The 11732-nt window shown below is 48.1% G+C and overlaps 1 long non-coding RNA gene across 1 annotated transcript in view; it reads right to left on the reverse strand.

Moving 5' to 3' along the window:
• Positions 1-7597: 7597 nt before the first annotated feature.
• LOC121496705 overlaps positions 7598-11732 on the reverse strand; it is a 6054-nt gene continuing 1919 nt past the window's right edge. Inside the window, exons 4-5 of the long non-coding RNA XR_005989317.1 lie at positions 11556-11672; positions 7598-11215 (exon numbers count right to left, since the gene is read on the reverse strand). This is a non-coding gene — a long non-coding RNA (uncharacterized LOC121496705). The remainder of the gene's footprint in view (positions 11216-11555; positions 11673-11732) is intronic.

Below are 11732 nucleotides of genomic sequence, written 5' to 3' on the forward strand. Positions count from 1 at the left end.
GAGCCTGCTTCTTCCTCTCCCTCTGTGTGCTGCCTGCCCCTCCAGATTGTGCTCTCTCTCTCTGTCAAATTTTTTTTTTACAGAAAATATTTAAGAATGGTTAGAACTAACTTGGGCATGTGAATTTACCTCTTCAGCTACAAATTCTATGAAACCAAAATATGAAGCAAGCTATTTCTGATGAAAATTTAGCATCTGAATTGAGATGCATGAGTATAAGATACACATCAGAGTTTGAAGATTTACTATGGTAAAAAAAAGGTTAAATATCTTAGTATGGTTTTTATATTGATTGCATGTTAAAATTACAATATTTTGGGTTATATGTATTGGGTTAAATAAAACATATGCTTAAAATTCATGTCAAATGTTTCTTTGTACTTACAATATGGCTACTAGAGATTTTCAATTTTCATATATGCTAGCACATAATTTTATTGAACAGTGCTTTGTGCTATGCTAAACATCTTAACACGCGTTGTTTATTGAATCCTGACAACAACCCTATGAAGTAGATAGCATTATTATCATCACTTTTTTACAGAATATGGTCAGAGAGGTTTAGCAATTTACCCTAAGTCACATAGCTTACTGAAGGAACCATGAATCAAGCAGAGGTAGTCTAATGCCAAAACTTGCAGTCATATGCCCTAAGCTATGTTCTCTCTGGGGGCTGAGCATACAGGACTTTCTTCTTGGGTGCCAGAATCACAAAGGGTCTTATAGGAAGACTTTTTAGTAATATCTTTGGAAGATGCTACACATACATATATAGACTGAGTAACAGAATTGAAAGCAGAAATTAATCATGTAATTTCAAATTCTTTTTTTTTTTTTAACATTTTATTCATTCACTCATGAGATACACAGAGAGAGGGAGAGAGAGGCAGAGACACAGGCAGAGGGAGAAGCAGGCTCCATGCAGGGAGCCTGACATGGGACTCGATTCTGGGTCTCCAGGATCACACCCTGGGCCGAAGGCAGCCGCCAAACCACTGAGCCACCCAGGGATCCCCTAGATTCTTAACTATAAGTATATAAAATACACCACAAGTTGGGTGACTCTGCTTTTGACATTTCTTAATTTTGCAATATCCTGGAATTGTCAAAAAATGGAAGAAACCAAATTCCTCTAGACTTCTGAGAGGCCCTGGTATTGCACTAAATGATGTTCCTAGATGCCCCAAATGCTATCTTGGATAGTTTTTAGTCAATAGCATGATGAGTGATTCAGGAATTGAGTAAGACAGGTTTAACGCAATAGGGATGCAGTATGGCCTGGCAGCAAGATCATGCTCATAACTTCTCATGCCACGCTGTTGCTATTGATTAATTGTCCACATGAAGGTGGCAAGATGCTGAGATAGAAGGGAAAGAGTGGAAAGATGGGAGAAACGTTTGACATTTTCCAAGTTCAAGTTTTCTCAGAGGTTGGCAGAAAGCTCAAAGGCAGTTACTGTACGTGCTGGAAATAAGTCACAACCCTTTTTGCTTCTTGCCCTCCAAGAACCTGCTCTGGCCCTGGCTTTGCCATTTTTGGAAACACAGATGCACTGTGGGGATAGGACACAGTCAGGGTGTCAAGGAGAAGGGGGAGCTCTTTTAGACAAGGGAAGGACCAGCTAGGAAGAGAGTGAACAAAACCAATGCTGGATTATGGCAAAATCAAGCTCTGTCCAATTCCAATTTTGCCTGGAACTCCTTTGAGTCTGCTTTGGATGTCTGGAGTGATGTGGGTTCACCGTGTCACATAGTCCAGCATTTATTTAATTGAATAATTAATTTTCATTCATGGAATTGTGAAATCAGAATTCACAATTATGCAAAGTGACATGAAAGGGCTGGCTTTAAATGTGGTGGCCTTAACCTGAACTGGATTCATTACGCAAATAATAAAGTTTTGCATTTATTAAGCAAAAATCACATCACAGGTGTTTTTGTTAACTGGCTCCGGGTTCTCCTCCCTGCCTTCCATTGGGACTAGTAGACCATCAGAGCTTAAGGAGGAAAACAACGAGATTCATTTGGGGTTCTTGTATATTCTTTTTTTTTTTTTTTAAGATTTTATTTTGGGTGGGGGGCACCTGATGGCTCAGTTGGTTAAGTGTCTAACTTTTGGTTTCGGCTCAGGTCACGATCTCAGATTTGGGAGCTCCAGCCCCACGATGGGGTCTGTGCTGAGCATGGAGCCTGCTTAAGACTCTCTCTTCATGGGGAAAATTAACAAGACAGGAAACAACAAATGTTGGAGAGGCTGTGGAGAAAGGGGAACCCTCCTGCACTGTTGGTGGGAATGTGAACTGGTGCAGCCACTCTGGAAAACTGTGCGGAGGTTCCTCAAAGAGTTAAACATAGATCTGCCCTACGACCCAGCAATTGCACTGCTGGGGGTTTACCCCAAAGATACAGATGCAATGAAACGCCGGGATACCTGCACCCGATGTTTATAGCAGCAATGTCCACAATAGCCAAACTGTGGAAAGAGCCTCGGTGTCCATCGAAAGATGAATGGATAAAGAAGCTGTGGTCTATGTATACAATGGAATATTAGCCATTAGAAAGGACGAATACCCACTATTTGCTTCAACGTGGAGGGACCTGGAGGGTATTATGCTGAGTGAAGTAAGTCAATCGGAAAAGGACAAACATTATATGGTCTCATTTATTTGGGGAATATAAAAATTAGTGAAAGGGAATAAAGGGACAGGAGAGAAAATGAGTGAAAATATCAGTGAGGGTGACAAAACATGGGAGACACCTAACTCTGGGAATTGAACAAGGGGTAGTGGAAGGGGAAATGGGCGGGGGGTTGGGGTGACTGGGTGATAGGCACTGAGGGGGGGCACTTAGTGGGATGAGTACTACTGGGGGTTATGCTATATGTTGGCAAATTGAGCTCCAATTAAAAAATTAAAAAAAAAATTCCCCTCCCCGTTCACATGCTCTCTCACTCCTGAAAAAATAAAAATCCATTTTCTTAAAAGTAACCTTTACACTTCCACCTGGGGCTTGAACTTACAGCCCTGAGATCAAGTTGCAAGCTCTACGGACTGAGCCAGCCAGGTGCCCCGAAATGTGTTTTCTCCTGAACTATGTCATATCTGTGTGTTTGGAGCATTGGTCTGTCTGGAATGAAGGGGCAATGAAGCTTTCCTCACATAAAAAGTGGGGATGCTAGTGCTCTCCTGCTTTCCCACTTTTGGATGCCTTTATCAGAAATTTCTACAACTGAATACCACAGAAATATCTCTGGGAAAGTTAAGAAACTAAGCAAATCGCATATTATTGTTGAGATGACTTAACCTCACTGATTTTCTCCTAATCCCTGTTGACCACAGAGAATATGAATGTTTTCAAGGGGCTGGAGGAGGACAGCTGAAGGAAAAAGTTGATATTTATTTATTTATTTATTTATTTATTTATTTATTTATTTATGTACTTACTTACTTACAACACACCACTGCGTCGTTAGGCAGACCTTGGATGAGACATGAATCCGGGGTGATGAAGGGAGAGATTTGAGTAGAAGGGTAATGACAAAGTTAAAGAAATACTCTGCAAAGACGATAGGAAGATTTCAAAGAAGAGGTTTTTTTGCTCCTTGAATTTTTGCCTGGGATTGGGCACGCATGCAAGTCTCTCTACCATGCACACACTGTCTGAAAATCAAACTCCAGACCTCTGGCTGAGTCAAGCAGGGCTGAGGCTCAGGGATGAACTGGACACACTTTTAAGCCCCTTCATTCCCTGTGAGGTCACTCTATCTGTCCTCTGCCCACAAGACCTTAATGCATAATTGAAGCTTTTCTGCAAGAAAAGCAGGACAGCTGCTGCTAATTTAATTACATCCAATTTGGTGGTATTTATGGAGCCTTATGTGTAAGGCACCTTCTTAACAGCGTCCCAGACCTCCACAACATTCACTCCCACTTCCTCCCTCTGAAAAACCTGACCATTGGATTCCCACGCCAGGATGTCTTTGGCCTCCTCTGGCTTCGTCTGAAGGGGGTGATGGGCTTCCAGGTGGCAAAGGGCAGCCCCAGCCGAAGCCAGCTGCTCTGAAATTTTGTTTTCTTTCCATCGATTCTGACGCTGATACTATGCAGGTTGCTACAGAACTGCTAGAGATCAATGTGAGAGCACGTTAGAGCATTTAGGGCGTTTTTTCAAAATGGGGGAAGCAGGGAAAACGGACAAAGAAGAATCTTCCTGCCGTCATGATTTTTTACTTTTATTTTCCTGTTTCCAGAACACCAGGAATGGGAAGCGCTTGCTTCTGTATGTCAGTGAACTTGGAGCACACAAATAAAACGAGGCAAAAAAAAAAAAATACCCAAAAAACAAAAGCAAAACCCCAAAAAAAACCCCACACCACTTTTTTAAAAAAGGCTCTGGCCCCCAATTGCGTCAGCTCCACCCGGTAAGGAACTAAAGCAGGAGCTGTTTCCAGGGCATCTGTGGGAGAGACAAACGCTCCCTCCTCATCTCTGAAAATGGTGCCTTTCCCAAATTGCTTTTTCAAGTTTCCCTCCTTGAAATGTGGAATGACAAGGTCTGGGCACAGGGTGAGAGCCGATGGTGTTACACATATATATGTGGTAGCTGTCAGCCGGGCCCTGGGGAGGTAACAGGAGAGCCAGGAGGGAGGAGCAACTCAGGGGCCAAAGCACTGCCTGGCTTCTGGCTGAAACAGGCTACTCCAAAAATGGCTCCAGCCAAAGAAAGCCCAGAGGTGGTGAAGAGAGAGCAGAACAACTTCAATATTATATTTTTAAAAAACCTGGGAATTGTTGACTTCACCTGCAAAGAAGAAATCTCCCTCCAAAGGAGGAAAAAAAAAAAAAAAAACCAGCTTCAAAGTCCCCCACCTCCCCCAACTGTGCTAAGTGCGGGGACAAACAAAATGACTGATGTGTCCTGTAAATCAGCTCAGGGTGGGGGAAGGGTCTGAATAGAGGCGAAGGAAAGAAGCAGAAGCCAGGCATAGTGTTAGCTGATTCCAGCAGAGGCAGTAAGCAGCAAGGGGCCTGGGCTATGGGATACATAATTGGCTAACGAATAATAAAGCCAAAATTGGATATTAACAGCAATTAGTTTCTGTAGAGGCACTGGGGAAAAAAGCTGCAGAAAACCCCATTGGGCCTTAAACTGAGGCAATCTGAAATTAAACCAGTGTCTCAATTAAATGGGAATAAATATTGCCACATCAATCTGTGGAAGTGTGAGAGGGGGCTGAAGGGAAGCCTCCTGCAAAGTCCAGGTGCACTCTCCCGTGAATCAGAGGCTTCTGGTGGAGTGACCTCTGCCAGGCACGTTCTGGTCCGGACTGCAGTCTCTTGAGGCCAATCGGCCTCCTTTCCTTGAGCACATGACCTTGAGACCAGGGCTCTGAAGGTTATTTCAGGGCACTGGCCTGTTAATCCCAAAGAGCCTCACATCACTGCCTCTGCACCGTAGTGGGCCTAGCAGGCGAAGAAAAGGAGGGAAATCAGTTCTCTTTAGAAGGGAGACCGGCCAGGGGACCAGTGGACGGTAAGGTGGCGCATCTCTTCCACCTGGGCCTGGGACCCCGGCAGGGGTTTGGAGGCTCATGAGGATGGAGCTCACCTGCTCCCCCCTTTTAAAAATATTTATTTATTTATTTATTTATTTATTCATTCATTCATTCATTCATTCATTCATTCATTCATTCATGAGACACAGAGAAAGCGTCAGAGACACAGGCAGAGAGAGGAGCAGGCTCCATGAAGGAAGCCCGACGCGGGACTCAATCCCAGGTCTCCAGGATCAGGCCCTGGGCTGAAGGCAGCGCTAAACCGTTGAGCCCCCGGGCTGCCCTCTGCTCCCCTTTCTGAGGCTGACTTCTCCTCTGGCAGAAGACTAGCGCCAAGGCTGAAGGAGAAATGTGTCCTCTTTCTTCCTGGTTGAGGATTTTGTGATGGTTGTTTTGGCTTCTTTAGAGTGTAGTGGGGGCAGGGGAGGAGGATATTTGGGGATGGTGAGGACCTAGCTGGGGTGGGGGGTGTGGATTGCTGGGTCCTGGGGGACCTGGGGGATAGAGCAGGCTGCGCGGTGTAAAGGGGTCACAGAGGACTTACTGAGGTGGAAACACCGCCCCCGTCCCAAAAAATCCACCCCCAAGGAGCTTTCCCCCGCCGGGGAGCTGGCTCCTGGGATGCCCAGAGGGGTTAAGCAGTGCCTTTCCGGTCGGGGTCCTCTCAACCTCCTCCCTGAGCTGGGCCCGCCCCTCTTTCCCGGACATTCTGTGGTTTTACGGGCTGCGGAAGGAAGGAGATCGCAAGGAGATGGTGGGGACTGCAGCTGCAGGTCCTGGAGTGGACAGGGAGGAGGCCTGGAGAAGGATGAGGGGAGAGGGACTGCCCGGGGGGCCCCATCCTCCGCGCGCACCAGCCTGGCCAGGTCTAGGCCGCGGCCTGCGCCTCCGGTCGCCACGTCCGGTTCTTCCGAGCTGTACCCGCCTCGACCCGCCCCTCCCATCCCCGCCCCCGGACTCCGTAACCATCTCTGACTTGACCTTCGTGTATCCATCTGGCGCTGGAGCGAAATTGGGGGAACGGAGGTGCGCGGCAGAGGGAGAGAGAGATGGGGCCTCTGGGGCTGAATCCGCCGCGGGAGCCTCCGCGCCCAGGGCGCCCAGCTGTCTCCGCGTCTACGCGCACTTCGGATCAGTCGGAAGCTTTAGGAAATGCGGGACGACTCAGGGCTTGGGGGCCCCATCTCTTGATTTAAGTAAAAAAAAAAAAAAAAAAATTAAGGCTGGGGAGACAGAAGCAAGAGAGAAAAGAAAGAGGAAACCAGAGCCTGTTCTTCGCCTTGCTCAATTTGGAGGTCTCAGGGGGCATGAAGAGGAAGAGAAAGCCTCGTGCGCTGGAAAGCGGGTCACTGGGAAGCCCTGGGCGTGGGGCCGCCGCCGGGCGGATGGCGAGGCCTAGCCCGCACTCCCGCCGCCCAGGCTGGACAGCGGCACGCTCGCTGCTCTCCACGGAGAGCGGCCTCTAACAGGCTACATGAAGTAGCAAGCGGAACTTCCAGCGAAAACACCGTCTCCTAGGTTCTAGGTCTCAGTATTTGTACACGTCTAAGAAATAGACTGGATTCTAATTTCGAATAAACCTGTCCCCGTTCCAATTCTGAGAAAGCCCTTAGTGATCCTGGAGGTTTGTTTTGGGGATGGGGAGGGGGAATGCAGCCATGAACCGGGTCCTCATTTTTTGGGCAAACGTTTCTAACTTAAGATGAAAGGGAGAATGGTAAGAAAATGTAAAGGCGAACCTACTGAGAGCTGCTGACACTTTATTTCTGACCTGGAACATTTTTTGCTTTCAGTAAGGCCTGCATTTTTTTTTTCCAGGCCATCTAAATTTGGTGCAGATCTCTCCAGGCCCCCAGCATCCGGCTAAGGTGGCACAAAGCAGCACACATTGATTGGACTGAATCCCATTTGAAGTCCTTTTTCTTGTTCTAGGCCTGTATTGGAGATGCAATTAACTCTTAAATGTTTTTTTTTTTTTTTAAACTGGAGTCAAATGGGGTAAGACTTGGCAAAAAACACCCAAATGAAAGAATTATAGATGGGTCTTGGAAGAAAAAGATCTTTATTAGGTATCATAATTCTCATAATTGTTGTTATTGACATACTCATCACCATGAATCAACGAGGGAAGCCTCAAACACACATACCACCAGCACAGCCCAGTCCCAGTTGACTCATGGGGCTTTAAAACCACCCACAGAGTAGATGAAGAAGGGAGGCTCCATCTGTCCTAGGGAGAGTGCTTTGCAGCTGCCCCCAGAGTACTCCATTCTAAGCTTGGAACAAGGGGTGGGGGTATTACATAAGCTCAATAGAGGGAAAGAGAAAATTATGTCTTTGTGGAGACAGTATAGATAGATATGTGTGTTGTGTTTAAATGCTTTTCCTATAAATGTAAGCAATGGATATTGTTAGGAGAGAAAAATATATGTATATACGTGTGTATATGGGCTTATGCCTGCAGGGAAAGCACCCCTCTGCCCAGTTATTCAGTTCTCTGGCTAAGGCTCTTCATGCAGCCACAAAAACTGTCCCTGCTCCCCATCCTTTGGTGATAGAAATGATAGAGGAATTTCCCGTAGCTTTTGTTAAAAGATCAGTTTCTTTTTTGCTTAAACAGAGATCTGGGTCTGGGGCATCTCTGGCAGGAGAAAGAATAGTGTTACCGAATTTTTTCCTTTGATACCTTTCTAAGTCTATCTTAATATATCTGGTTACAGTCACCTCGAGCAACATAGGAGCTCCCATAGTCATGAGGACCATAATGATGGTGATGTGTGTAGACTCATGGGGGCCTTCTTAGCATATTCAGTCAGCAAACCTCAACATGTTCTATGTTTTAAAAATATTTTCTCCTTCGTTTAATGCATAGGATGTAATTAGAGGGACTCAAGTAGATGATGATATTGAGAGTTAAAGAAATGCCTCGGGTGACCATAAATCTTCAGTTTTCTTACATAAATATCACTAGGTACAAACAGTCCCTGAATATAGCAGGAGGGAAGAAGCTAGGACTGACCTTCACTCAGATGCCCCTATTTGGTGAACACAAAAGGGGCCTTGAAATTACACCAGGGGCAGAGTGATGCATTCATCTCCGCCATTCCATTTTCGGCCATTAGAGCCCCACATAAAAATGCATCTCCTAATGAGACCTGGTGAACACTGGAAAAACCCCACACCCGTGCACACAGACCCCGCAAACGTAGAACACTCCCACACCCATTAAAGCTTTCTGGAACAAGAGTTTACATAAGTAATAAAAAATATGCTTCTCCCTTCCTAGTTTATCAGCAGCAGGAACCTGGCGGGCCTTGTCCATGGTGCCTGTGGTTTAAGCTCTCAGGGAGAAGCGTGTTAGGTTTCCATCTAAAAGGGCCATTACTTGGGGGAGGCGTCTGGAGATTATACTGACCAATAGGCACATCAGTGAAAGGACACGGCTACGTCTGATGGACTTAGGGAGAAGCAATTACAGAGACAAATCTCGGTATTATGGCTAACCATGGGGCAAAGGGTTGGTCATCGGAGGCTTAAACCGTGCCCCCTCCCCCCAACACAAGAGCAGCCTTCTTGGGGAAAGAGGGAGGGAAGAGGCAAGGGGATTGTACCCCGAGGAGGCACCATTTGGAGGCTGGTCTGTTTTGAAGGCAATGGCTGCCACTGCCCCTTAGAACACCACTGGCTAAGGTTCAGGGGCCAGAGAAGCTGCTTTCTTTTCTGTCCTTTGGCCAAACTTGCCTTTGGAACTTGAGGGATAGCATCGTGCCTGCACTTTGCATGATGAAAAGGCTGCCTTCTCTCTGCAGGGGCGAGCAGGTTGTTGCACACTTCCACAGAGAGTGTTCTGGGAGTATCTAGAAGGGGTCCATCACCCTTAACCTCACCTGATCCCAGACACTCCTTTAGGAGGGCAAAGGAAGAACCTAAGATATAATAATTACACATGATTGGCACATAGTATGTACTCAAGAAGTATTTGGGAGGAAGTGAGGCTAAGGTTCCGTGGTCTCTCCTTAAATACTAATTTGCTAAGTGGGTTAGACCGAGGCTTTGCAGAGGAAAGTAAGGAAGCTTCACTTGAGACTCCTCTAGGCCTCGATTAATGTGTCAGGAATCAAACTAAAATCCCAAGCATCCCTTATGGTCTTGGCCTTGCAAAGACAGGCCTCTGCCAAGGGTGGGTAAAAGGATGCTGCAGGCTTCCTGGTGAGAGGATGCAGCTCTTGGCCTCCTTTCTCTGCAGGGACCTGCCCCTTGACCATTTCCTCCACCTGGAAATTGATGAGTTTAGTCTTGCCACCACCCTCTGCAGCTAGGGGGGCTCCCTAAGACCAGCTGCTGCACTCCATCTAGTGCTGGGGAGGCAGGCCTGAGTGGGGAAGCAGGTTCTTCAGGACGGAGGGCTAAACCTTTCCATGACAGCCTCTTTTAAAACAGTCTTTCCTCAGAAACAACACTTGTGTCCGATCTGTTTTTCCTTCGGTTCAGATTCAAGAAGGAATTCATTCCCTCCCCCCTTTGGTACATGTAAGTTACTGCGCCTTTCCCTTCCTCTGCATCTCCTGGATCTCTGCCTGAAACTACAATTACAGCCGCAAGGAGGAAGTGAGATGCTCCTAAGAGCCCTGGCCATGCTTTCAGCCCCGATGGAGCTTGTGAACCGTCCAGAAGTTCCTTCTTCGTCATATATCCCAATGACTTTCTCAAGCTTGTCAGGTGTCCCCAGCTCTACAGCAAAGAATGACAAACACCTCCCTCCTCCCTTCCAACTGGCTACCCACCCTCCTCCCCCCCAATCTCAAAGAGAACACATTATATCTGCAGTCCAAGCCCTGGCACAGACTGCCAGTCTTCTGGATGCCAGATCATTTTTTTAAAGGGCAACCCAAAAGCTAAGCCCAGAACAAAAACACAGCCACGAAAGGAAGGTGTCGACCCTCATACAATGCGCCCCCAGCCCAGAGAAAAATACGCACACAGAAGCAGTCCGTAATGCGCTCACAAGCAACACCTCCCCCCCCGCGCCCGCCCGCCCCCATCGCATCTGTGCTTGCACAGATCTGTGTTTCTGTCACAGAATCCGCTTCTCTCCCTGAGTCGGTCTGCGTCTCTAAGCCCCCTGTCTGTCACAAGCTGCACACCTCCCCATCCCAAGGGCTCCGGTTCCGGGCAGCCCAGCCAGCGGAAGCCCGGGACCCCTCCCGCCCGAAGCCGCGGCGCTGAGCTCTGCGGAGGGCGCCTCGGCTCTGCGGCTCCTTCCCGGCGGGCCCTCTCGGACCGACGGTGCTCAGCCAGCCCCATTCTTGGCATTCACCGCGTGCCTTAATTGTATGGACATTTAAATCAAGGTCCGCTGTGAACACGGAGAGAGAGGCCTTTCTCCTGAGGAAGGAAAGGAGGAAGGAAGGAAGGACAGGTGGAAGAAAGGATGGGGGGTGGGGAGAAGATGGAATGAGAAAACAAGGAAAAATAAGTAAAAAGAAGCGCGCGTGCGTGCGCAATGACAGCGGGGAGAGGGATGGGGGTGGGGAGGCAGGGAGAACAGGACCACAGCATCCTCCCTACCGCAGCTCCCCCAATCACACAGACAATGAGATAACAGCGACGTCTTCCAAAGGCTCTTTGTTCTCCCCCATCCTTTCGGATCCAGGCTTTTTCCTGCAAAGCGGAGGGGGTGGAGGGTTGGGGATGTGGGTGGAAGTGGGAGACGGAAGGGTGCCTCCCCCGTGTTAATTGCCCCAACTCCCTTAGCCCCTTCCTCGCGCCTCGCCTCCCCTGCAGCTCCAGACAATGAAAAAAACAAAAAACAAAAAAACAAAAAACAAAACCAACCCCACCTCGCCCCAGCACAGCAAACCCTACCCACCCATCTCTCACCCTCACTTCAGCCCAGTAAGCTGAGGGGGGCCAGGAGGAGGAAGTCGAGGGCGTAGAACACGGAGGGCAGCGGGGGCTTGGCAGCGGCTGCCAGGGCAGGGCGCGCCGCCGCCGCCTTTACCTCGCAGGCTGAGTGCGGGCGCAGGCTGGCCGGGCGTGCCGCAGGGGCGAGCTGCCGCGCTCCGGGCCGGGATCTGGGGAGGCAGCCTTCTGAAACTCTCCTGCTGCAGTCCTCTTGCTCAGGTCCCAAGTGGTGGAGGGGAAAAAGGAAAAGAGGGGGGAAAAAAAGGAAAAAAAA

Source organism: Vulpes lagopus, chromosome 8, assembly GCF_018345385.1.
Source record: "Vulpes lagopus strain Blue_001 chromosome 8, ASM1834538v1, whole genome shotgun sequence".
Classification (NCBI taxonomy): Eukaryota; Metazoa; Chordata; class Mammalia; order Carnivora; family Canidae; genus Vulpes; species Vulpes lagopus.